The 24806-nt window shown below is 40.1% G+C and overlaps 1 long non-coding RNA gene across 1 annotated transcript; it reads right to left on the bottom strand.

Moving 5' to 3' along the window:
• Window positions 1-7791: 7791 nt before the first annotated feature.
• Window positions 7792-24248, bottom strand: LOC146706190 (uncharacterized). The gene is made up of 3 exons (XR_014921742.1): window positions 24128-24248; window positions 20171-20382; window positions 7792-8415 (listed from the first exon to the last, which is right to left on the bottom strand). It is a non-coding gene; the product is annotated as an uncharacterized LOC146706190 (long non-coding RNA).
• Window positions 24249-24806: the final 558 nt, after the last annotated feature.

The following is a 24806-nucleotide window of genomic DNA, read 5'->3' as shown; positions in this document are numbered from 1 at the left end:
ATGCACAGCTCACACATCTCACTGGTGAGTATTTCAAGATTTCATGAAGAACACATGGGCAATGCTAGTGATGAAGAAACCTAAACATATAATGAGATAAATGGATGAATATGCCAATCTGAGAGATGACCGTGGGCAGAAAAGAGCTAACATATTATTATTGTGGATGGAGTGTGTGTGGGAAGACACTTATCCGCCAACATCAGAGTTAATTAGTAAAGATAATAACAAATATAATAGCAAGTGCACGATTAATATGATTATAGCTGACATTTCAGATATCTGAGGGAAAACTTAACAAGAAGCGATGCTAAAATTGGAGCTTTTTAAACATGTTAGGCGCTCCTCACAGAACAAAAACACAGAGGTTTATAGGAGAAACAGCGAGTTAAAGAGAGCGGCAGACAAGATAAAAGGGACTGGAGTTAAGCCTTGTGTGGTTGATTTTAATGAGCTGTGGCACTTTTATTATCATTATTAATTAGCAGTTTTCAACCAGCCGTGTGTGATCAATAAGGTGGAGTGAAACAAATTTCAATGGGCCATTGGAATCAATCAGAAAGAGTTTTTATCTACATAACTGCCACTAAGCCCCGCTCATTAGGGCTAACAGTAGGAGATGAAAGATTTGCAGCATTTTTAATTAGAATGACGTGGCTGAGCAGCCATTTTTCTTCTGCTGCTGCTCTCTTCTAATCCTGGCAATGTTTCGCTTTGTTTCCCATGTATTAGTTTTTGGTTTCCCCCTCCTCAGCTGCAGTTTTCCTTACAGCTACATGCAATATACAGTGCATTTTACTCAAGGATGTGAGTACACTCAGCACACCACACCACACACACTCTAATCCTACTCACCTCTTAATCAGACAACCATTAAAATGGGATTAGAGCCTATGTACTAAAATCCCACATTTCCAAGCAGGAGATGTTGTTCCTGTTTACTAATCTGTGATTTTTCTCTTTGGAAATCGACACAATCCCTTAGAATCGACATGCTGAGAGATTCGGACCATTAAGGCCACATGTGAGATTCTAGTGTGGCTAAATCTGGGAAATGTTGCAAGCACAAAAACGCTAAAGCTGTCTATTATCCAAACATACCGCCTGTTTTTCGAATTATTAACATGATTTTTCCTAAAATGTTGACCCACAGTTGGAATTATCCACACATTTGTGGAAGGGAAAGCAAGTCTTCTGTAAACTAGAATTACTGTGGTAATTATGCATGTTTTTGTCCCATTTTATGAAGAGTAAAAATCCACCTATGTTCAAAGAAAATCGATGCCATGCTGCTTGCAGAGTATGTATGCCAAAAAGCTCTGCACTATGTCCTAGGGAACCATTGTTGTGCACCATCATAGTGGCAGCCAAAGAGTGTTTAAACAAACTGTTGTTTGCTAGTATGCAACGGTATTCATTATTCAGTATTACTGAATGTATACTATTTAGAACTGGGAAATGACTCATTACTTGTAAGTCTAAAATGACCTAATAGCACTGTAAACTTAGGTCTGGGTGAAAAATTACCAGTAGTGATGAGCTTATGGGAATGATGTGTTAGAAAGTTTTCTGTGAAATTTTCCATTCTGCTTCAATAGTTTAATTTCTTTGTAAATTCTCGGCAGGTGAGTCTGCATGTGGAAGCCTGTATGGACCCATCTGATGATAAAATTTATGTCACTCTGACTCGAGTGGATCCCAGCATGCTCACAGATGCTGAAAGTATAATCTAAGATTAATGGTGCCCTTTGTGGTTAGTACTAATCTGCAGATATTGCAAGTGTACACTGACATATTCAGTCCAAATAGTTTTAGTTGTTTATTGTTAGGGTGCTAAATTTAAAATTAAAACATTTGGGATGACCTCTTAGGACTTCTTGCTGCCTCTAGAGACAACAGTCACCCAGAAATACCACAAAAAACATAACTTTGTCCACCCTCTTCTTCATCTTTCTCCAAAATGCAGGGTTATAGCAGAGGTAGGGCTAGGGTTACCACTTATTACTACTTAGATCTGCTGCTTCTTTCACGAATCTACTTGGAGACAACGTTAGAGAGGCAAGGATGAGATGGTTTGGAAGTGCAGAGGAGGGATAGTAGATACGTTGGACAAAGTATGTTGAATATGGAGGCTCCAGACAGGATGAAAAGAGGAAGACCACAGAGAAAATTCATGGATGTAACGAAGGAGGCCATGCAGAGGGTTGCTGTGACACAAGAGGATGCTAGAGATAGGGTGAGATGCAGGAAGATGATCTGCTGTGGTGACCCCCAATGGGAATGGCCAAAAGAAGAAGAAGCAGACTGTGTTGGACTGCTTCTTGGCTGTGAGCAACGACCAGATGATTTAAAATGCTTTTCTTAAAACATTTTGTACCAGACGTGTTAAAAATGAATAGTTTTAGAGGTGCTGGTATGTGAGTTTTATTGTCTTTGGGCATAGTTTCCAGTTTCCGTGCTCTTCAAAGATAACCTACTCCCGGCTGGAACTTTGCAGGACAGTACAAAAGTCTTATCAATCATCTCAAGCAGTTGTGGAGCATTTATCACAAAAATGCCAAAGTATTCATTTAAACTTTACAAAATGATGTGATCAATTCTCTCCACACTTCCATCTCTCTTCCGTTATTCCCCGCTATGTTCCTCCTTACTCCTCTCCTTTCATGGAAGTCGGTGGTGGAGGGCTACTTAGCACACAACAGTTAATACCTGTCTAATTTATTAGCCTCCTGCCCCAGCCCTGAAGGGCCATTAGCAACACACACTGACACAGCACACCGGCCTGTGTCGTAATTTATTGTCTTATTACAGTGCTGCAGCAGCATCAATTAATTATCCATTAAAGCGCTGCTGTCCCAGGATTTATGGAGGGGTCTGTGGGGGCTGTGGGAGATACTGTTGGAGAGGAATAGGTAGACATGAGGAAGAAGAAAGGGGAGGAGAAGGAGGAGGTTGAGCAGATATACCGGAAAGGATGAAAGATGGATTGTTGTTTTTGGGGTGCGCTTTATTTCAAAATTCGGGATAAAAACAAAGTGAGCTGAAAATGCTTTAAATAAAAGTCTACAAATCAAACAGCTACGGTTTCATTCTGGAATTATGACTCACATTCAAAACTGAAATATAATCTGTGCAAATAACAGTGGTATTGCATATTTTACTGTAAATATCCAGCCCTCTTTATGGTCTAAAAGGAGGGAAGAAAATACCAAACAGTAGAGAATGAGGCCAGCTGCTGTGGATATTAGCATTGTTATCGCCTGTGGTAAATGAGTATATTCACAATATCAATAAAGACAGCTATATCTGTTGGATGGTTTAATAGAGTTCACTTTATAATGTTTTCATAGACAGTACAAAACATGGACACCCTAAACCTGCATTCTATCTGAAGGCCACCAGTTGGCGATAATTGCAGCTGTGAAAGACTTCCGACCCTACAGATGTTTACGGGAAATCTGTCATGTTTTTGCAGTGACCAGACCCAAGGAGGGGATTCAGCTAAGAGCTTTAAATGGTTTATTTAAAGAATGTTAAAAGTGGCAAGAGTCCCAGGTGTACAGTGGCGAGCTGAGGGAGGTGTAGGTAAATGACAGTCTGTGAACTTCAGACTAATGGGACAAGCAACAAACTTCCAGTAGGTAACTGGGAGGCAAGTAAGGAGAGAAGATAACACACTGAAAAGCGTGACCTTGGTCTTGTCTTGGTCTCGCTGTCTCGGTCTTGCTGTCTCAGATCGACATAGTGGTCGGGAGATTTGGAGTCAACAGTATCCATGACACACAACGTAACGGTCGATAATTTGTCATGTGCATCAGCTCTAAGAGCCGTGCTTAGAGAGTGCTTTGTAGTGAATCAGAAGAGTCGACTCCCATTGAGTGAGAGCCGGCTCCTCACTTAATTTCCTTTTGCTGCTCAGCTCTCACACAGTGGCTCAGCTATGCTCCAATCCCTCCATATTGTGGCCAATCACATGCGAGGATATAGGATAATATCATTATGTGAAAAACAGAGAGGGTGAGAGACGTGGCAGTCAAGTGGAGTGTGCGTCTGTCCTCTCAGTAAGTGAGTGAGACAGTAGACAGCGGTGAGGAGGGCTGTGCAAGTGCATCGCAAAAACATGCATTTTAAAGACTTTTTTGTCTCGACTTTGTCTTGGTCTTGACTCGGTCTTGGTCTTGTCTTGGTCTCCATACCCTCTGGTCTTGGTCTTGGTTTAGGCGGTCTTGACTACAAGTCTACTCTTTTGTTTCTTTTGCCGTATGCTTTGGTTCATTTTGTCCATTTACGATGCACTCTCAACTACTCGCTTTTGAGAGTCTGAAAATGGGGCCCTATGTATGTGTCTTTTAAAATTTTGGGTAGAAGAGTATTTAAATGATTCATACAAATATGATTTACAAAGGTTTAAAATAGGCAGTTTACTGCTAATTATGCTATAGCTTATGTACAGTGTGACTGTGTCGTCACAGCTCTACACAGTGGTCCAAAATAAAACCTGCACAGCAGATAAAAGCATCTGTCTTTTCTCAACAGTGTGCACACTCTGGATCATCACAAACTGACTTCCATCCGTTGCTTCTCTCTCTTTTACATACCATATTGGAAAGCAAACAAACAATAATCAAACACCTGGTTTACAACAGGTAGCACACTTTGCAATAATGGAGCTCAGCTGAAAGCATACCAGTTCTCCTCTCATCGATGTGAACTGCCATGCTGTTTCTGGAGAGAAACACTTGTGTAAAACCTACATTTTTACTACCGTATTTTCGGACCATAGGGCGCACCCGATTTTAAGGTGCATTAAGTGAAACAAAACAGTCAGATAAGTCAAACTTATCTACTACTACTCAACTCATCCTTCTTGCTTCCTCCATTTCCATACCATTGATACCATGTTGAATTCTCTCAGAGTTGCTCTAATCCCGTGTTGTTGCAGTACATTAACAACTAACCTCGTATTGTGGATGGATTATCTCAGTTGTTCTCCTGACTGAAGTTTGGTCCGTTTACAGCATCCTGCCATGTGATTGCATTTGTCCCTAACCATCGGGAACTTTTATTGAGTGGAAAAAGGTTAGCGTTCATCCTCCAGCTTCATTGTGTTTATGTTATGCTAACATACCTGTGTCGCTAGCGATCACGTAGCACATCATTATACCAGCTAGCCCAACTTCAGTAACCTTACAAACGTCACTGCTGTTTAGTTTTCCGTCTTCATTTATGTTGGAAGTAGAGATGGACCGATCCGATATTACGTATCGGTATCGGTCCGATACTGACCTAAATTACTGGATCGGATATCGGAGAAAAATAAAAAATGTAATCCGATCCATTAAATATCACGAAAGCACCTCACAAAACTTGCAACGCGCCGTAACTCGCCTCAGAACGTTAGCAGTATGCATCACGTGATAGAGCGGCTGCCGCATGCGGGACCTGTCGTGGTCTGGATAGCATGTGGAGCTTCGCTAGCAACCCGGCATTTCATCTCCGACAAAGTTATCCCCGAGAGAAGTAAAGCAAGTGTGTAAGTCCATCTCTGAATGTTTGTAAAGCATTCCTGCGTTAAGCTTAACAAACGATATATGGAGCGACTGCCTCTCCAGCTGCTACTTCAATCATGAAACTGCTTAACGATCAGCTGATCGGCTTTTCTGTCGGGAGTCCGTGTCTCTGGTTTGTTTTTGGCCCACTTTGCACCAGAAAGAGCAAACCAGCGGCTAAACAACAGCAGCACGTTTAAGCTTGATCAGCTGTTGTTAGAATGTATTTAATATTACTTTCTACTCCAGGATCTTTTTCTACGTAGCTGACGCTGGTAACTGTGCAGGGGCGGATCTAGCAAAGTTTAGCCAGGGGGGCCGATAGGGCATTAACAGGGAAAAGGGGAGCAGAAAGACATACTTTTCTTTCTTATTCTCATTTAAAATGTCTAGCTTTTAATAAATAATTATCTGACACCCAAAGTTTTAATTTGATGCAAAATGAATAGAAGTCCATTACTGTATATAGTAACTATTAAGTCTAATATATATATATATATACCCTAGTAAGCTATAGTACTTTTTCCTTTGGGAAGGTACCATCTGTGCAGTCTGCAATTTTGTTGAAGAAAGATGTTGAATCTATTTAATATTTTAATATATTGAAAAATAATTGATTTCTGTGCATTTTTTTTCACACTGCATCAAATTAAGGTTGATTACGTCGATTAAGCATCATGAGGTGGAGCGTGAGGGGTGGTTCCTTATTTTTTATTTATTTATTTTTGTTGTTGCTGGGAGTTGGAACCCTATTAGTTAGGTTGCTTAATATTTACGCTAAGTACTCTTTAAAATACCAGAATAGGGAGGATGGTGTAGGTTTAAGTTTATTAGATTGATCAGTGTTGCTGAACTATGAAATATTTTTTTTGCATACAGGTATAACAGAATAGCTTTAGTGTAGTTGCTGTTTTAAACTTGAGTATGAACTTATACAAAATGCAGCAAGATATTTTAAAAAAAACTGTTTTGTTGAAACACACTATATCGGATTCATATCGGTATCGGCAGATATCCAAATTTATGATATCGGTATCGGTATCGGACATAAAAAAGTGGTATCGTGCCATCTCTAGTTGGAAGTGAGAGCAGAGCTGTACGTTTTAATTTGTTCAGAAATCTCTCAGTCAGAACATGGCATATCATGTTTAGGTGGAAACTAGCGAGCTAACTTCCTGCTAACTCCGTTAAATGTAATAAGTTCAGTTTTCATGGATGCCTGGATGTTAAACTTTATTGCTGATCATTTCATTAAAGATGAAAGAATTTAGACAGTTTTTAACTAATGCCGCAGTGTTCGTTTGACTTTGGGACCTGAAGTGGAGTTTGGACCTGGATTATACTCCGTGAGGATCGTGACTACGGTAGCTGTAATGCTTCGACAGCGGCTTCGTCGCTTACCAAAGCCGTACTAAAACATTTTTGACAGATTTTTGAGCACTGTGTACCACATAAAATCAGTCCGGGGTCAGTAAGCACAACCAGATCTCATACATAAGGCGCACTGTCGATTTTTGAGAAAATTAAAAGATTTTAAGTGCGCCTTATTTTGTGAAAAATACGGTATATTATCTTTGCTAGAGGATTACCCGCTCGTTGCACTGCTCATGTTAGATTGTGTCTGTCACTACTGAAAGTAACTGCCTGTCTTAAAGTGTTCAAGTTAGTCCAGTGTTAGTAAATGTATACCTATAGTACAGTCTCTACAATCATGGCTGTAACTAAGGATTACAGGATATATACTCAGACTGTGGTACTTGTTCCAGCAAAAATTTTAAGCTTCTTCTGTTGTTTACCTGAAAGGATTCTTGGTATGAATTGTTAACGTTATGATTTCAATTGTTTATAATTAATATTCCCAAAATTAAAAGGTAAATGGACTACTTCTTACATAGCGATTTTCTTCTCTTGTTGAACACTCAGAGTATTTTATACAACATGCCTCATTCACACCCAATCATACAAGTACTTTTTTCTATGCTTTTTCTACTTAAGTGCTTTCTATCAAACATTTACACTCCACTCAACAAATCAGAGAGAAACTTGGGGTTCAAGTTCTTACCCAAGAATACTTCAGCACGCAGACTGGAGCAGCCAGGGATCAAACCACCACCAGATGTCCTGCTCTACCTCCTGAGCTACAGCCACAACTAATTACAAGCTTTGGCATGCTATTGGAGGCTAAATAAGCAACATGTTAGCATTTAGCTAACTATTTAATGTATTTTCTTGTCTTTTTATTTTGGAATTTTTACAAGTACACTGAACATGTTTATTGTTGTTTGGTATTTACATGCACAAAAACAAAATAAACACTTATATACAGTATGTGTGCTGGCACATAAATACACTCAGTTATACAAGGGGTTTGTACAGTTTGGAAAAGACCTTTGTCTTCCTTTGTTTAACTTTCAACCAAACCAACCATGACACCAACAAACCCATCATCAGTGTTTCCACGACAACAGCTTTATCACGCCCAGAGTTCACATACATACAAATGTGATTCCTGTGCTATTGTAATCTCTTTTCATCGGCTCAGTCATGAGTACAATCACAATAGATATGCGTGTCCTTGGGAGAATTAATATATCCAACCATAAAAAAAAAGAAGTGATTTTCCTTCACACCTCCGTTGTGCCATGGTCCCTGGGTGGCGTAGACAGGAAATAGGAATGACTGCTTCCTGCCTGAGCCAGCTTTGAAGGCAGTGTATGAGGGACAATCTCATGGCGAAGCAATGTTCCTGTGCTTTCAGCAGGCTCTTTGTAATATCTGATTTACAGTTTCCCTCTTGCTGTTTCATCTGTGATTTAGTGTTTCCCGGTCAGATGGCTATCAGCTGTCTTACATGTCCGCTCTGGTCCTGCGGGACAGTACATGGAAAAAGAGAAGCATAAGATTACTTTATGCTACAATCAGGATCTTGCTGATCTGCATTTTTAATGGATAACAATATTGATCTACACTGCTGTTAAAAATGAATTGATTTCTTAGTTTTTTTGCACATTTGTCACGCTTAAATGTTTCAAATCGTCAAACAAATTTAAATATTAGACAATAGTAACTGTACTAAAAACGTAAATAAAAAATGTAGTTTTAGAATGATTTCATTTATTGAGAAAAGTAATAAATAAATATAAATTACTCAGCCCCAAAACCTAATAACTAGTTGTGCCACCCTTGGCAGCAAAAAAGCAGTCAAGGGTTTTCAAACATAAATGTTTAAGGTCATGCCAAAACATGTCAATCTGGTTAAGTCCAGACTTTGGTTAGCCCACTCCTAAATCTTACTTTCCGTGTTATTTTTTGAGCCATTCAGGGGCGGACTTGCTGCTGCTAAATAACCCAAATACACTTGAACCTCAGGCCTCAAACTGGTGGCCGGACATTGTCTCTAAGGAGTTTCTGGTAGAGAGCAGAATCCAATTATGGCAATTCATCCATGTCCTGAAGCAGCAGAGGAGCCACAGTCCATCACACTACCACCACCATGTTTGACTGTTGATATCATTTTCTTTTCTTTTCATTTTTGCCCAGTCTCTTTCTTATTGGTGAATCATGAACACTGACCACATGTGAGAGTAGAGAAGCCTGCAGTTGTTTAAATGTTGCTTTGAGCTCTCTTCTGACCTTCTAGAGTTGTCAATGCAATCTTGAATGAGTTTTCTCCATTTGTGGATAATGGCTTCTACGATGGTTCAATGGAGTCCTAAAGCATCACAAATGGCTTTGTAACCCCCTTTCAGACTAAAGTCCATCCCTTTGTTTTTGTTATCTATTGTCTGTTCTTGAATTTCTTTACATTGTGGCACGATGTGCTGCCTTTGGAGGTCTTTGAGCTTTCTTTTCTTTGTCAGATAGCTGGGTATGGCTAGTGAAGTTGAACTCAGATTTCCAAAACATTTGATTCATTATTCATAATTTAATGAGGTGGGCATGTTTTTCTTCCCACACAGGGTCAAGTAGGTTTGGATAGTGTTTTTTCCCTAATAAATAAGATTATTATTATTTTAAAATAGTGTTTTATATTTACTCTGGTTATTCTTGTCTAATATTAAAATTTATTTGATGATCTGAAACATTTAATTATGAAAAAAATGCATAAAAGGAAGAAATCGGGAAGAGTGCAAATACTTTTTCATGGCTCTGTGCTTTCTGAGGTACGCCGGAGACTTTAGCGTTACACTGCCTCTTGCTGCCCCTCTACAACACACGTTCCTGATAATACTCAGCACTTTCCCCCAGCTTAACCTCTGACCTTGTCCCTTTTTTAACCCTCAACCTTACTATAACCTGAACCCCATCGTAATTCCCTGAAACTATAAATCTCAAACTAACCTTAAATTAAAGGCTGGGGTGATTTAGAGGTCAGCACTTTTATCCTTCACCTGTCTTCTAGTTCAAATTTCACCTATTGATTTTTCCCCTCAACGTTTCAAATCAGTTTAGAAACAGCATTAAATTTTGTGAGTATTGCATTTTTTTCACTTAGTCTTGACATTAACTTGACATCAAAACAGACTTTTGATTAAGACATAAATGAGTTGACATTGTGACTTGTATTCCCAGGGTATTCCCAAGGCTGTGGAGTGATGATTTCCTGGAGAAGTTCAGATATGGTAAAGGAAGCACATATGGCAGATACACTGACTTCCCAAATGCAGGACAGTGGAGGCATAAATGCTGAACCAATAGCTTTTAATATTAAGTTAATGTGAAAGCTTTAAAAACGTCAGGGTCAAAATAAGAATACAAAGGAGAGCAATCAAACCGGTGAATGTACTTGTATCTTCGGTCCCTAGATAAATATGGATTATAATGATAATATTAAAGTATACTTTAAAAGGTTTTATGTTCTTTGATTTTTCTTTGTAATTATTATTTGAGGTTTGGACTTTTTCACACTTCACGTTTTCTGGTTTCAGTGGATTTAGTTTATTATCCACTTTATTCTTTTAACTACTCCTGTGTCTTTTTTGTTTCCTGTGTCATTGTCTTGTTTACAACTGTGTCTTGTTGCCCCAGCTGTTACCACTTCCCTGATTACCTCATGTATATATATTACTATTCCTGACATTCCTCTTAGTCTCTTTCCTAATATCTTGTATCCCCTCTGGCGCTCCGTTTCCTGGCTACCTGTGAAGACGTTTGTATTTCAGTTTGGTCCGGTTTTTGGATCAACTTTATTAAAGGTTTACTTTTGTTTGAATCCTGCATGTTGATCCTTAAACTACGATAGACGAACACATTCACCCCTCTCCCTGATGAATAATTCTGTGATTTAATTGGTGTGGGATTTGATTTGAGGTTTGTTCCATTAAATTGCTTTTCCTGAAGTAAAACTTGGTATTTTATTGCATTTTCATTGTCCACTTGGAACAGACAGTAAGGAAAAAGGAACTTAGTTTGAAGTTCTTTTTTCTCTCATCCACAGTCCAAGCTTGCTCATTTTGACCTTTGACCTTATAGCTGTTCAACCAGCTTCATTTGGGGATTTATTATTTTTTTCCATAAGAAATTTCAACAATAGCCCAGGGCTCAACTCTTATTCGGTCACATTTCCATGCTTATGGCACAAACATTAGTTAAAGGAGCTGTTGAATGTTTACACAGTAGAACAAACTCAGCAGCAGAGGTCTCATAAACATACGGTGACCACGGAGTCTGCGCTTCATCTCTACAGTTTATCACTCAGTGGAAGGAGACGAATGACAGGAAGGAGCAGAAAGAACGATGACAGGAATGTGAGAAAGAGCGAATGAAAAATGATCTAGGTAAGTTAGAGGATTTGGAGTGAGAAGAAAAGCAACTTTTGGCAGTTGCTGTGATGGTTTTTGAGTCTCTGTTGTTCACCCTAATTATTACAGTGTATACAGTTTCAAACAAGTCTCAGCCATGTTAACAATCAGCTCATTAAAACTGAAAAATAATATAAATAGTTGATATTTTTCCATGGGATACCCTTTATGTTGCATGTTTTTTTTTCACTGAGATAGCAGAAGGGGTCTGCAGCAGCAGCACATTAAATAAAATTGAATAAAAATAAAGTTCAAATATAAAATTCACAGCACTTGAAGAAATTTTTTTTTCCGGCAGTCCCACTTTTTTCAGTATATATTGGAGGCTAAAAGCGATTTTACTTTCATGAAAAGAAAGATTTGGCTATACTGCTAATGAGGGTGGTGGTGGCTATTTCCTGAGCTGACTGTTTGCTTTTCACCGAGGCTTTTTGGGGACATTACCAAGGTAGAGAAACGAGTTCAGGTCCAGGATCTCTGAGAAGAGACATCCCACTAGGGCTGGGCGATATATCGAGTTTTTTAAAAATATCGATATATTTTCATACGAGATATAAGATGTGACAATATCGTTTATATCGATATAGTCTATGTTACGTTATAATTATACTTGTGGAGCCGCAGGTTTGCCTCTCTTTCGTCCACTTTTGTCTCTACGCAACGTTACTCTGCCTCGCCTCTCCTTCACTGAACACAACTCCGCCTCCCCCATAGCTTCACCTGACAATGACAAGGCAATGACAAGATGAAAGCGGAAAATCTCCGTTAGCGAGTTACCGCGGATGGCCCCGTGCGTGGGGCTGGACGGCGTCAACGTGTTAGCGAGCTAACCGCGCTAACGAGCTAACGACATGCAGCCCGGAGGGGCTGGACGGCCTAAAATCCTTTCATTTTCTCAAAACTCGACAGTGCGCCTTATGTATGAATTCTGGTTGTGCTTACTGACCGCGAACCGATTTTATGTGGTACACAGCACTCAGCAATCTGTCAAAAATTTTTTTAATATGACTTTGCTAAGCTACGGAGCTGCACGGCTTGATGTCGGAGGATTACGGCTACCGGGGAGGAGCCTCGCGGAGTGATACGTACTGTGTGTGTATAAGGACCACAAATGGCACCTGTTCAGAGAGGTGGTGCAGCTGTGAAATCTGTCTCTTTGTTACTATGCTCAGCGTCTATTAGTTTACATTTTGACTGCACAATTGTGAGCTTTTTGTTATGCACAAAAACAACATTTTCTTTTATTTATGGACCATGATTATTTAATAAATGCTGATAATTTATTTTTGAGTAATTTCTTCATGTACATCTATGCTGTATGTAAATAAAAGTGCCCGTGTGACATCTGGGACACAGTGTGACTAGAACTCTCTTTTTGTTCTTAACTTATGGCTTTAAAAAAAAAAAATCGAGATATATATCTTATATCGCCATCCAGCTAAAAAATATCGAGATATGAATTTTGGGTCATATCGCCCAGCCCTACATCCCACTTCTTTCCAAAAAAAAGCTGAACAGATGGACAGATCCAAGAAATATGTGCCTGATCCAGGGAAACCGATCCTCACTCCCACCATCAGAATCAGATTCTTCAAGCAGAAATCTGTCCAAAAACAAGGATTTATTGGAAGCCACGTTTCCTCTAATATTACTCTATCAGTTTAGTTTTCCAAGTCTTGTCTCTTGCCGTTGGTTCATTTTTTTTCACTAAGAAGAAGTGCTTGTTTGATTTTACTATAATGCATTTAATATTAAGTTTGGACTCTTTACCTCCACCAGATCAGATAAGTTTCTGAAACCATTTCTTTAGCATGCGGTTGCAGTGTAACCTAAACCCTAGCTCTAGTGCTTCACTGGTGACCTTGTGAATGTTAAGAGGTTAAGTATGTGAAAATATCTAAACTGTTGAAGTTGGAGCAACTTATTTCCTTTAAAAGAAAATAAATGGTGGATCAGCACATAAATCCTCTCTGTCCAGATCAATAGATTCACATAAACCCTGCAAATTACTTTGATTTCCAGCTGTTATTATTTGGCAAATGTGATGACTTTCTCTGTCCGTACCTTTGATCTTGTCACGCTGGAACAAAGCATGGATCACTGGATGCTGGCCAGCTCAGCAGTTTTATTTCTCTGTGGAGATGAATTCTTTTTCTCTCCATTCAGTCTAACACTGAGGACATCATCAATATACAAAAAAAACTAGACATTGAAAAGAGGAACTGAAAAATAAATGACATTTATTTATTTATTTATTTTTTGACATTTCAGCATTCATATCAATATAAAACCTGTACTTTATGCTTTAAAAAAACAAAAAGTAGAAAGACTAATAGCTGACCTTTTTCATCTGGAAGCAGCCTGTTAACAGTTTTGAGTGTTTTAATGGTAGCCTGTTTGGAAAATGTTTTTTGTCCTGCCATGACTTCTCAGTTGCTGTTGCTCTTGCAATCCATGAGTGACCAATCACGGATAAGAAATGTGCAGCAGTCTTTGGACTTCTTTATTGCTGCTTTTCAATAGTTTGCCTTTAGCATGAGTTACACAACTAGCTATATTGTGTCTCATAGCAATGTGACAGCATAGACTGGGTGTAACTATAATAGCGTGGTTATGACTCAGTCACACTAGATTAAATACAGGATGGAAACCTCCTTGTGAATAGTAAAATTAACGGTTTCCAAGTGATTTCACTGAATATTTTTGCTGTCGGAGGACAATCACTCGTAGTAGCGACTGCTTTCAATCACTAGGGTGCGACCGTGGCTCAGGGGTTTGGGAGGCGTATCTGTAACCGGAAGGTTTGATCCCTGGGCTCTCTGTCCTGGTCGTTGTGTCCTTGGGCAAGACACTTTACCCTACCGCCTACTGGTGTTGGCCAGAGGGGCCGATGGCGCGATATGTCAGCCTCGCTTCTGTCAGTCTGCCCCAGGGCAGCTGTGGCTACAACCGTAGCTGCCTCCACCAGTGTGTGAATGTAAGAGTGAATGAATAGTGGTATTGTAAAGCGCTTTGGGTGCCTTGAAAAGCGCTATATAAATCCAATCCATTATTATTATAATTATTACTAGGCGATTGCACAGGTTGCCTGGTGGGCGTCTCCAGACAGTTGTGGTCTGACAACCAACAGCATGAATGCCGACAGATTGTCAACATGTTGCAGTCTATGTGAGTGAGTCTGTGCAGATGAGTGCAACTCATCTGCGACACGTCTCTGTACAACAGGTCTCAACTTAGCTGGTTGCCAACTGGTTGTATTCTTCTTATATTCCTATGTAAAAGCAAGGCTGCCAAGCACCTATGTCACTTTGCAGTTACATTCCCATCCTGCAACAACTACGTCACTTTTGTAGAAGAATTTATTTGTTTTGCATCCATCAGGTTCTGTCTGGAATGAAAGTAGTTGATATGGATTTGCATCAAGATGTATGGAGTATGGAGATGGTAACAGATTTGCAGCAGATGGCTTATTGTGATTTATTACAGTTAATCACAAACAGATTCCAAGCAATTGCCAGCTTGACCCCATTCAATCACAAACTGATAGCAGACTGACTTCTGCTTGTTGCCATTTTATTGCCATCTTGACACACCAAAGCAGCTTTGAAGACAGCTGACAGCAAGTGGTTGCAGACCTGGTCCTCATGTTCGAAGCAACCATTGCAAGGCAACAAGATTGCAAGTGCATTGCACGGTTGAAATTATTTTAGTCATGCTAAACAGATTAAAAGTGACCAAACCCTGTCATTCCTGGCGTGACCAGAGCATTGACCTCAGTGTGACACCTCAAGCTGAGGGAGCTTTTTGCTGTCGCCATGTTGGTGTTTTGCTTTGAAGGACTGGATCTTACGGAGAAACTAAATGACCAGCTAATCAATAGATGTGTTTGCTTTGAGTCCCAGTATTATAGCTGGCTCAATATACTGATAGGTTACTCTTCAGCCTTTTCACACACATCCTGGCAATGAGAGAAGTACCTCTTTGCAGTACGAGCACCACTGTTCCCTGAAGTAAAATGCATATCCTGTATGTGCGTGCATGGAGCTGTGGTGTTGTGTGAAAAAGTCCAGGGCCAGCCTCATCCTGATCTTTCCCTCTCATCACGGCTGTGTCTGTTTTTAATCTGGGCCAGTGATTTATGAAGGAGCCTGGGCTGTGTATATCTCCTCACTTCCTTTCATTTCTCAAATGGTTTGTGCACCGCGGGATGATAGATTTATCTACACACAACCCCTGCATGACTAATTAACTCTGAAATATCAGGGCCAGATGTGGAACTAAAAGAAAGACCCCAGAGTGCTTTCTCTCTCGCTCGATCTTACTCTTTCCTTTTTCCTAACTGTTGCTTGTGATTTTTCTTCTTTTCTTTGCCCCTTCTCAGCACTTGGCTATAATTCTGCTGATAATATGACAGGCTGTTTTAGGAAAATGTAAATGTTGTAGGGACTGAAATAGCAAATTGACACAGTCGATAGTTTGGATTTTGAAGGCAGCTCAAATAAATGTGTTTGCCTGAAGCAACACTTGTTTTTCTTTTTCTCTTTACAGTCTGGGTTTGTTACACACACATTTGCAATTAAATGTGCACATGAGGTTCAAATGAAAGCCCAGTGATCACAGACTTAGTGATTAATGGGGGAAATGAAGACAAACATGAGCATTATTACCCAAAGTGTTCTTTGTCCAACTTCAACCTATCAAACCTTTTAAAGCTGTTTTATAAGCAGAATCGGTTTTGAATTTCTTTAAATTGTCAAGAATGATGACAGATATAAAAATCGAATATGTTCATTAGATTTTCCCCTCTTCTACTTTTGATAGAGCTTTACATGCAAATTATACAGTTTTTCTTCTTTCATTTTTAGAAATACTTGAGCCAGAACATAGCACATCATCTAGCTAGCTCAGCTAGCTATGCTAAGATGCTAACATCCCAATCTGCTAAATCTTTAAAATCTTTTTTAATCAAGTTCGATTAAGTATGCTGATCATTTTGTGAGTGCAGTGGGGTGGGTTGAGTGGATTCCCACTCATTTTCTATGTCACTTGTGACCGGTAACACCACAGATATAACAAGGTTGATTAAAACACTCAAAATTCAATGAAAGAGGTGACCATCACTTTTATATGTTCAAGCGCATAGTGTGGAAGATATAAGGCCTTGAGGCAATCAGATGTAAAACACAATACTTATGAGTGTTTTAAGTTGTAAATCAGTCAGATTTGACCCGAATCCAACAGGAAGGCTAGAAATGTAACCACACATCGGGGACATCAATGCAGCCCACAGTTATTGTGACCGGCCAATTCAGTGCAGTCAATGCCTCCTGTGAATTTCCGGCAACTTTTTCACAGCTAGTTTTGAATTGATCAGTGAGAGAATGTCAAAAAACACAACCAGACAAAGAGTCAATCATGATATCATGTACATGCTGTACATGTAATGCACCAGCACAAGCATATTCGTCACGTCTGCTAATTGACGTCCGCTTAGCTAGTGTGTTTGTGCTGTTGGTGCATTTTAGAGGATTTTAAGCAATTATCTGACAAATAAAATGATTTGCTGTGTGGCACAGACCATCCAAGAAGTTTGCTTGTTTAAGATTTAGTTGGTCAATTTCTAGCATTTCATTGGCATGAAATACGGAAATAGTCAAATAATACCATTTTACACCAGATACGCAAACGGACATTACTTCAGGTCAATTAGCTCGCTGAAACAATTTCTCTGCCTCTCCACATTTAGTCTCAACTTGGGTTCACAATGTTCTGTGAAAAGTCGACATTGACACATTTGGTGTGTGATCCGAAAAAGTCAGAATTTTGTTTTTTATTTTTATATTTCAGTGTGGCCACGGCTTTCTTTTGAAGCATTGAAGTATGAGAAAAATAAGCTTACATGTCACTTCATCTGTGACCTTGATGAACATTTTCTTGACAAGGTTAATGTGCCACTTGCAAGGTTCTTACTGAACAGTACATGATGTTCCATATTAGAGTAAAAAAGAAGATAAAAGAGGGGCTTTGAGTGTGGCTAGCTAAGTGAGTGATGGCTAAAATGCTCAGCTTCAGAGGATCTAAAATGAGCAAACAAAAGACCGCCATGGTCGTTGGTAGTGACGCGCCATTAGCATTGCAAAAAGGGGACATTTCCTCGAAGTACGCTGCCTTATTAGCCTCCACTCACAAAGAATGGTCTCTTATTAGCATTACTGATCTCCAAGGTTATCTTGAAAAAACAACATTTTTCAGACTCCTCTCTGACTTTTTCCGCGTGCTTCATTTTTTAAAATAGGTTGGTATGAACTGAGTAAGTCAGGAGAAAGACAAGGAGGTGATGAGTAAACCTCTTCTGGGCAGATCCACCTTAAAAAAAGCCAGAAGGCCCCTCTGACACGCTGACAGCTTGCCATGAGTGACGTGTGATCTGTACAAATTTCAGGACTAATAAATCTACCTGTCAGAGGAAGGAGACTTGAAAGGGCCGCTGCCCCGCGGCACAGCTTAAATGCAACTGCTGTTGATGAAATTCTGTAGGCTGGAGAATTACAGCTGTCAGGAAAAAACGCCTACATCAGATCTGACGGCTCGCCTGGCTCCTATACCAACCTGTTCTCTGTCTCACAAAGCCTGTATGCTTTCATTTCCTCTGATCCAAAATATGTGAGACATGAACTTTCAAAAACTAGGGTGGGAAATATTATCTTTGCTACGTGCAACCACGCACTTTCCCTACATTTACTATTTGTTCTTTCTCAACAAAACGTTCTCTGGAAGGAACAAAGTTAAATCATATCGCACACAGCTGTTTTGCTTTTCCATTACAGAGCAGCTCTATTTTCTTTTTGCTTTGAAGTTCAGCTGGACCGTAGCCAGTAAGAGACATATTCACTGCTGCTCCATGACAGTTATAAACATCAGCTCACCCATTCCATCATCTAAAGAGAGAGGCATAAACCAGCTGAGTGTGTTGCTGTATTTATGGCTAAACGAGTGGAAAAGCCATTGCTCCCTCTAATCTGTCATAAAGAGGATTTATGAGTGTGTGATGTGAGGACCTTGTTCAGACTGTATTGACTCATCTCATGCAGGCTCCATAAGGCATGCAGCTACCCCGGCTCCAAATCAATGGATGAAGAAGTCAATATAAAAAAAACTTTTGTATTTCCATTTAGTGAAAAGAAATCTATTACTGACCACAGGAGCCTGTTTTCTTTGTATAACTAAACAACCGAATCTGCAGCCATGCTAACAGCAGGCTACACTTTACATGTTAGCATGATAGCATACATATAACAGCTAGGTGTTGTTCTCTGTCTCCACAGGCTTAGAGGATTAGCTTGATAACATGCCAACATTTGCTTATTTGCACAGAACACTATTTACAGCCGAAGCTTTGACATTCAAATTTTGTCCTTCTGATTAATTAAAATCTAAAAACATCCTGTTAAAGCAAGAAAAAAAGTCAGAGTCAGTCCAGAGGTTTTTCACTGGGGACCATGAACATCTCAAACAAATTCTATCCAATAGCTACTGATGCTGTTGCACTCCAAATCTTTAATATCATAGTAATGCAAGAACCAAGATTTAGCAAGTCGATTGCTATTCAAACTGGTAGCTGAAAACTGTGTGTGGTGCTAGATCACAATGTGAATATGTTTGCCAGAATTCCATTATGATGTCTCAAGGCATGTCATAAAACAGTGTTAACGTTATCATGACACCATGTGATAGTCAGAGGATCATCGAACAATTCTTCCTCAGGGTAGCACAAACATCTGAACCGAAACTCCATGAAAGTCCATCTGGTAATGCTTCAGATATTTCAGTATGCACTGAAGTGGTGAACTGACTGACAATGTAGACTAATAATGATTTATAATGGGCTTTAAAGGAGAAAATATTTGTATCACGGGGAAAATAAGAGCAGTGCTTCTCTGTTACCCCTCTTTAACCCCTCTATCATGTCAGTGACCTTCTGGCCCCTTGTTTAACTCCCAGCATGCCCTGGGGCTTGAGGTTCACGCCTGGGTCTTGACCAACAGACACAGTCAAAGGTCATTCTCTCTTTGCTTAAGGTATCTTATCTTAAGGCATGTGTGTGTCACCTCTTCAACTCCCAAAACACCCTGCTGGGACCAACAAAAAAACAAGCATAAAAATTCCTGCTTACAGCTGAACCTTGTTTATTTCTCAACACTATGTGTATATGCTTGTAAATGTGCGTTGACACTTCTCTGTACTTTTTTTTTTTTTTTTTTTGCTGATGTGGGTGCGATGTACAGGAATACAGGGCCAGGGCCTCCATGTGGTTAAAAAACAAACTTTTCTGTACTCTAATCTCCTTTTACACAAATATGTGGGTGGTGGGTTTTGCAAAAAATAAAAACTAAATGAAATAAATTAGGTAACTCTGTGTACTGAAAAGGATCTGAGGTATGAAAAGTCAACCAATGGAGATGCACCATTGAAAAACAAAAAGGAAAAACCTATCTAAGTGAGATTTGAGTAAAAGCATATATACCCAATAGCTTTTTTTAGGTACCCGTTCAGCTTATCTTTAGTACAAATATCTAATCAGGGAATCACATGGCAGTAAATATGTTTGTTCATTTATGTAGAAGCTCAAACTGAGCATCAGAATAGTGAAGAAAGAAGGTTTTTAGATCTTTAAATGCATTGTGTTTGTCACCGGCACACTGAGTAATTCAGAAAGAGCTGATCTACTGAGATTTCCTGCATGGCCATCTGTAGGGTTTACAGAGAAAGGTCTGAGAGAGAAAATATTCAGTGAGTGGCAGTTCGCCGCAGGGAAAATACCTTGTTGATGTCAGGGTTGAGTAGAGAATGGCCAGACTGGGTTGATTTGTTAGCAAGTCAAACTCGTTACAACCGATGTTTGCCGGAGAGCGTCTCTGAATGCACAACTCATCGAAACTTGAAGCAGATGAGCGACGTCAACAGAAGACCACACCACGTGCCACTCCTCATAACAGGAAACCGAGCTGCAGTTCTCACTGCCTCATCAAAAACTGGACAACAGAAGATGGGAAAAATGTTATCTACCAGCTATCTGATTGGTCTTGACTTCTGCTGTGACATCCAGATGACATGGTCTGAATTTGGCATAAAGAACATGAAAGCATGTTTCATGTTCCTATTATCAACAGTTCAAGCTGATGGTGGTGTAATGGTGTGGGGTGATATCTTCTTGGCACCCTCTGGGCCCCTCAGTGCTAACTGAGCATTGTTTAAACACCACAACTGAATCTATGTCGAATCTATCTCAGTAAGAATTAAGCCAGTTCTGAAGGCAAAACCCAATTGTCAGGCAGTTCAAGAGACCTGTCAGTGTTACCACAAAGCTGACAGTGAGGACGAAACTTTGAAGTAAAAGACTTTCAGTGGGTGTAATTTTCTCCCTAAGTCTAAGTTTGGCTAGTTATTTAAGAAGAACAGCCTGGTTCTGTTGATACAAATGAGTCCATTCACCAGCAGTCTTGATGACCCACAATTGAGAGATGATTTTAAAACCTCTGATGTTTAAAATAAAACAGAAACACAAGTCCCAATCAGCATTGTGTGACTGGGAACACTCACATGATAAACAGTGGTCTTAACCGAGTTAAGGGGATGAATCAGCCATATTTCATTTCATTTACTTAACCACTTAGCAGATGATGGAGGTAGTGCTGCTTTTTGTTTCTCACCATGTTTCTTCGCTTAACCTAAACGAGGTAGAAGTTTCTAGCCTTCCGTCGTAATCTAATTGCAAAGTGTGGAAGGAAAACATTCAAGGCATAAACAGGGAGTTAATCTTTATCTCTGAACTCACCGCCTGCCTGTCAATTGGAGGGAAGGGCGGCAAGAAAAAAAACAAAAAAACCCAACACAGGTATAATTTAGCATGACAGGCTTCTGGTGGCGGCCGGGGTGAAGAGTTCACAGAGAGAAACAGACGCTGTGTGTGTGTGTGTGTGTGTGTGTGTGTGTGTGTGTGTGTGTGTGTGTGTGTGTGTGTAAGGGACAAAGACTACAGCAGTTAGATTTACTATATGTGGACCACATTTATGTATAGCGGTACAACTCTTCCACTATAGCAAAGGAAGCATGTGAGAGTTTGACAATCGCTAAACACAGCGGCGATTGTTCACAGACTTGGGCACAAAAAGGTCAAGCAACTGTAGCACAAGCACATCTATTCAGAGCCTTCAAAAATCAAGTGTGGCTACCCAACAGAACTTCTTTTATTTCAATTCCAGCCCATTACATTGAACCTACTGTCTCTTATTCGCACACTGACACAACGAGAATGTCTTTTGACAAGGGTGAACGGGACGAAAGCGGAGGATGACCCAGGGCTGGGACAGCACGGACTAGACGGGGTGCTGGGGGCCTCGGAGGCATATGTTGTGGATCCATGACAGTCGATGGGGCCGAAGAAAGAGCAGAGCAAAGCCGCAAAGAGTATGGGTGTGATAATGGATTCCCATATTAGGTCCGTCAAGGTCTGATGAAAAATGGGATATGGCAGCAGCTTGGCACGGGAAGTAGAAAATCTGGTTTGAAGTGCTAAGTTGAGCTTGCTGCTGACTCTATGCTTGGTGGCAGGCACAGGGGACTAGTGCTGGGGATTTTTGGGAGACTGCCCCGGGTCAGAGCGAGGAGTGGAAACACATGGTTTCAATGTGTCTGTCATCTGCAGTACTCTGAGAGCTGTGCTTGTCCACAAGTCTGAATTTGTATCTGTAATTACTTCTGGTTAGTGAGGAAATAGAAACAAAAAAAGAAAGAAAGAAAAAACCCCAAAATAAAACAAAAAATAGAGTCTGCATGTTTCAGATGGAAATCCCGAGATTTCACCATATACTCTAATCTCCCTTTAAACACCACTCAGCCTCCTCCACAATCTCATACACGTATGTGCATTGAATTCCTGTAGAGTTCATGAGTAACATTGCCCAGGAGCCAGCAGGGTGGAAAGACATAAATTACCCAAGAGTGATGTGACGACACCACACAAACTTTCACGGAGGTTCAGAAAAGCAGTGAGCAACTTTATGGGGAGGATATCGTTTAGCCACTGAAACAAATGCAAGACTGCCTTAAACATGCTCTGTTTCTAATGAGCAGCAGGGGGTAACTCCTCTGGTTACAGAAAAAAGCCTTATGGTATGATGTCTATTAGAAAATTAATGTTCGACTAACTACTTTTTGAATTGCTGATGTCCAACTTCAAGTCTCATTGAATACAGCAGGATGTTCACTTTGTAAATGATGGTTCCCATTCGAGCTAACAAAGGACAATAAAGCACCGTATGCTGTGAACTTGCAGTGTTACAGCTCAGTTGAACAACTTGTCTCCAAAGGATTTGATTGTTCCATGGTCCCCCACTCCGTGTGTGTATGTGTGTGTGTGTGTGTGTGTGTATATATATATATATATATTAGGGGTGCAACGATACACAAAATTCACGGTTCGGTTCGGTTCGATACTTTGGTGTCACGGTTCGATATTTTTTCGATACAAAAAAATGTTCATGCCTTTTTAATTTGTCATTTATTAAAATTATAAATATATATTTTAACTCAAAAGTACAGTTTTTAAATTTAACCCTAACCCTTGTGCGTGTTTTTTATTTTGACAGCGAATGCGCACCTGCGGACCACTTATGTGCAGCCCTGGTTATTTAGCTCGTCATATTGCAGCCACAGAAATGATTTTGTCCATGAAACCATAAAGCTGCACTTTCTTTTTGCCTCATAGTCTGATTTGTCATAACTTCTCCGTTTTGTGGTAAGCTTTTCTTTGGCTGTCACTTCTTCACCCTGACCTGTCTTATTTGGCTCAGCAGAACTAAAATATATATCCTGCTGCTTTTACACACGCACTCACATAAGCTCAGCGATTCTCTGCGCGATCAACCTCTCACATGTTTAAGCTTGCTGCGGGAGATTTCACTTGTCATGTTTGCATAGTAAGCTAACGATTACTAAGACGATGTCAGAGGAATTGGTGCACAAATTATCATCACTCACAGATCAGTGCTGTCGCTCTCTATACACAGTTCGCACGATTGCAAAGTGAAAGCAAAAAACAAGCGCAAATTCAAACGCGACTTCAATATGTCACATATTGACAGTGGCTCACCGATGCCAATGACATAATTACCCAGCTACATTTCTGAAAGAATGCAAAAGCATTGACATATATTTTTCCTTCCTACAATAGCCCGACGGGCAGGGCAGAGATAGATTTTGGTAGCCCGACTGAAAAAAATCGCTAGCCCCAGGACGTCGGGCTAGCGATATTGCAAGCCCTGTATCTGATTGAGGAATCACTCATCTTTGGAAAAGAGAGTTTATTACAGAGAAATGTCTCTTTCCAAAATAAAAGCTATACTATCCGCTTCTTCTGGGCTATATTCTCAGCAGCATAAGGAGAATCATGTGCTAACAGCTGTCTAAATGACTCGGCTAAAGTTAGTAGCATGCTTGTTGTTTTTGTCTTTGCACTAGGATGATGTCGGCGTAAATGTGCAGTCATATTCGTTGTGTTCCCACTAGTGCTTTCAGGTTAATTTCGTTGAAATGACCTTAACGCCACAACACGGCAAATCTCCGTTAACGAGCTACCGCCGATCGCCCTGTGCGTGGGGCTAGACGGCCAACACGTTAACGAGCTAACTGCGCTAACACACTAGTTCCCACCCATGTAATTGAGCATTGCATGGCACATCCAACATACTGTTTTACTTTAGTCCATGACTCACTTACCTTCAGGGTCATACGTCACATGAAAACCAAAATAATTCCAAACGCCAGATCTGAATGAGGGTGGGGGAGGTCCATGTTGCAAGGAGAGCTTAACTTCTGTCTCGCTAGCTTGCCCTGCGCTCATCCTTCTGACTATGCTGTCTGTGTTGAGCGCTCAGTGGATCTGCGCTCGACAGTGCAGCCTAGGCGGAGTAGTCGAACGCAGATTCACTGAGCGCTCAACACAGACAGCATCGTCAGAAGGAAAGTTGATAAAATAAATTATAAATGTTGTATTGTTCGATACATATGCGTACCGAACCGAAAGCACTGTATCGAACGGTTCAATATCGATACGAATATCGTTGCACCCTTAATAAATATATATATATATATATATATATATATATATATATATATATATATATATATATATATATATTTTTTTTTTTATTATTTATTTATTTATTTATTTATTTATATATTTTATATATATCTTTTGTCCTGCATCCCTCTCCTCACCGTCAACTGGTCAAGGGGGATGGCTCCCCCTCCCTGAGCATGGTTCTGCTGGAGGTTTCTTCTTGTTAAAAGGGAGTTTTTCTTCCCCACAGTCACCAAGAGCTTGATTGTTGGGGTTTTGTCTCCATCACTGTAGGTTCTTTACCTTACAATATGCCTTGAGGCTTGAGGCTGTGAT

This window comes from Copadichromis virginalis, linkage group LG7 (assembly GCF_057382275.1).
Source record: "Copadichromis virginalis isolate Kocher_CV1m ecotype Utaka linkage group LG7, C_Virginalis_male_GT1.1, whole genome shotgun sequence".
Lineage (NCBI taxonomy): Eukaryota > Metazoa > Chordata > Actinopteri > Cichliformes > Cichlidae > Copadichromis > Copadichromis virginalis.
This window is presented reverse-complemented; position numbering and strand designations above follow the sequence as displayed.